Source organism: Egretta garzetta, unplaced genomic scaffold (assembly GCF_000687185.1).
Source record: "Egretta garzetta isolate BGI_Z169 unplaced genomic scaffold, ASM68718v1 scaffold172, whole genome shotgun sequence".
Taxonomy (NCBI): domain Eukaryota; kingdom Metazoa; phylum Chordata; class Aves; order Pelecaniformes; family Ardeidae; genus Egretta; species Egretta garzetta.
The window spans coordinates 5,451,500-5,454,757 of record NW_009258951.1 but is presented as its reverse complement, the minus strand read 5'-3'; positions in this window follow the sequence as shown (position 1 = coordinate 5,454,757).

Sequence of the window (3,258 nt, the reverse complement as noted above, 5' to 3'; positions counted from 1 at the left end):
TCCGATCTCTTTTGCTGCAGTACACCTCTTCTTAACACCTTTAATTGTTACCTTTCCCTTCCAAACGCAAGGTCCCTTCTACTTTTCTTAAAGATATACTTGTCCTTTTGAAAAAGGTGGAGAAATCTTAAAGACGTGAAAGACAGTTTGGCAACGCAGTAACTCCCCCACCTGCACAGCCTTCACTCTGCCCCTCCTACTCACTCATCCGCATTGTGCTCAGCTGGAAATTTATTCCCCAGTAAAATTTAAAGCAAGAACAGAAGAATTCGCATTGAAAATAGGCAGGATTATTTTAGCATCCAGATTGTAGGAACAGATTTTTCCACAATGTGAACAATAAAGTCCTGGAACGTCTTCAGATAAATCAGTATTTGAGTGATGTTCATTTTACAGAGGTCTACAACATGCCTGAGTCATGGATCAGTAAGACTTCCCCAAACCTTTGAAGAGACGACCACTTGCACAGCTCAAATAGAAGGAAGCTCAAATTTTTCAAGGTGAGATTTGATTACTGCCTAAAATTACATAGGGAAAGGCACATCACCAGCCAGGCCGTGAGCAGGAAGCAACAGACCTCATCTTGGCAGCTCTTCTGTTGGGTTTTGGGTTTATTTTTAAACTCCTACATGATGCCAGTGGGGGAAGGAAAAAAAAAAAAAAAAAAAAAAAAGAAAAATCTTTGTTGCATGTACACTTTATCTCCTATATCTGATGGTTTTTAATTATGGACATTAGAAACACAGTCTCAGCACTGATGTACGGTCTCATAAAGGCAAAAGAATTTTGTTCTGCAATGAGCACTGCAGCTTGCACATCACCCATCCTCTCCTAAGAGTCGATGTCGTCGTGGTTTTAAAAATCCTCTACAAAGAACTGGATTTCTTTGCTTGCCTCCTGTTGCTGAGGAAAGGATTGATCCAGTAATAGAGGGTAAGTGACTCGGTATCCAGGACTCGGGAATGCTCAGGCGAGCAAGCTGTAGAGCAGCACAACCCTAGGAAGGATCTCAGAGAGTTTTCTCAGGACCACGGGTCAGGCCAGCAGCCCTGCTTCCCAGCGTGGGGACCCAGCCCTTCAGCCCGGCTGCAGAGCGGTGAAGCAAGCAGGGAAGGGGAGAGAATTGCAGGGCCTACGCCTGAAAGGTCTCTCCACCCTTCACGAACAGAAACTGGAAATCCCCAGCACAGGAAAAGTCTTTTCAAGATCCCTTAACCCGCACGGACTGAAGAACTTTTATGCACAGTATTTTTAAATCTATATTCTGCAAGGGCTACAAATAGAAAAAAAATGTTTTGCCATATACCACTCAAGTGTGAAAGTAACCTTTAGCTTTAATGGTTTATTCAGGAACTATCCTGGTGTTTTTTAATTAGCTAATGCTTCACTAAAATCTGCAGTTCCCAAAAGAACATAATAGTTCCATAAAATGTCTCTGTTTTAATTTCTCTAGTTTTAATGTAGCACACAATCTCCCATCCTACATCCCAACTGTAATTAGCATGGCTAATTACTGTATGAAACTGTATGAATCGTAGTTGCAGTTGCTATAATAAGTACATTTAGCGTACTTCTAAGTACATTACTGGTATTACAGAATTTATTATGAAGACACAGTAAGGAAAAGAGGGTGCCAGTGCCATTGAATACTCACAGGACTGTTTGTTATGATTATGGAATAGCAGATCTCTCCAATGAATTAGGTCACTTCCACTGCTTATGAAATTTTTGTTACACAAAAAAATGCTCATAAAAAAAAAGGAAAGAACACAACAACTGTCCTCAAGCCACTGGTAGGACGCTTATTTAAAACAACTGTCATGAAAGTGAAGAAAAATTTATTCCACAATATTTAAACCACGATATTATTGACTGACAGAGAGACTATAAAGTCCAAAACCTATTAAAAAGGGGTTTCACATCTTCGAGATTTGATAATAAGTTCCAAAGATGTGAAAACCATTTTTAATAGGCTTTGGATATTAACAGTAATATTTCCCTATAGTAAGATTATGGGCTGAATTTACAGATCTCAAACAATTTTAGAATGAGTCAACCGTGCAAAACTCTCCTCACCCAGATCTGTGCAAGGGATTAAGACAGTGAACTCTCTAAATTTACCTTTCATTGATAAATATTCATTCCTGTTAAAGATCAGTTGCATAAGTAATAGAATATGAACTCCCCTTCTTTGCATCCGTACCACACAAACTATCCCAGAGAGAAACAAACATATCTTGTTTCTCTTTGTTAACTGAAAAAGAACGCAAAATTAAAAGTTTAGCAGGTGGTGCTACAGTATTTTAGAAATCCTACCGTGATATTCATGAAGGACAGATACTCAGCTGCATACCTCTGAACTTGTTTTTTTTCTTCAAATACTAAGCAAATTTACAAACATGACCTTGGAAAGGAACGCGAAATCACATATCAAACCGCTTCAGTGAATACAAGTAACTGTATCATGCCCGCACAGATCCAGCTTCAAGTCATAATTCTCAGACCGCACCAGTCTTGAAAGAGAATACGTCTTCTAGTGAAGGCGAATCTCCAGAATATTTTTTAAAGAAAACGCAAAACAAGGAAAACCCCCAAAAAGCTGAGAAGACAGAGAAACAAAACCCCACAACCCTGCTGCAGCAACCTCTCCTCCAGTCCAGTCCTGGCTGACCTGGACAACCGCAGTTACCCAACACCAACTCCCGCTACATGGCAAAACCAACCCAATTTTCCCCAAAGCCACCAGAAAAGCATCAACAGCAGCCTCATGACACCATGTCACCGCTTCCTTGGGGGCAGACTTCGCAGTGGCAAAAGCAGTCACTTCTGAACAGCGTGACTGAAAAACCCTTCCAAACCCATGAGTGGCAGCAAGTTCTGTATTGAGCAACTGAGCAAAGAATCGGACGAATGATCGCCTGTCATGGGAAGTACTACATAAAATTTGGCTTCTGAAAAAGTAGCTCATTTGAGAGCAACCTAGAGATGGTACTGGCTGCACTTCGGGTGCTGAGCAAGGGAATGTCATTCAAGGGTATTTTTTCAATCCTACTTGCATGGACTGTTGGATCTATTCAGTTCACACTGCTGCCCACAACCTTCTTCAGTCACCGAGATGTGAGTCACAATCTACCCCCCGAAATTAGCAATTAAATTTGTTCATTTTAAATGAAGCATGGCAAAGAAAGAAAGAATAGCAAAGTCAAGAAGCTACTAACAAGCTCAGCCAACTTTTTAGTATCCCATGGCCCAAAGCAA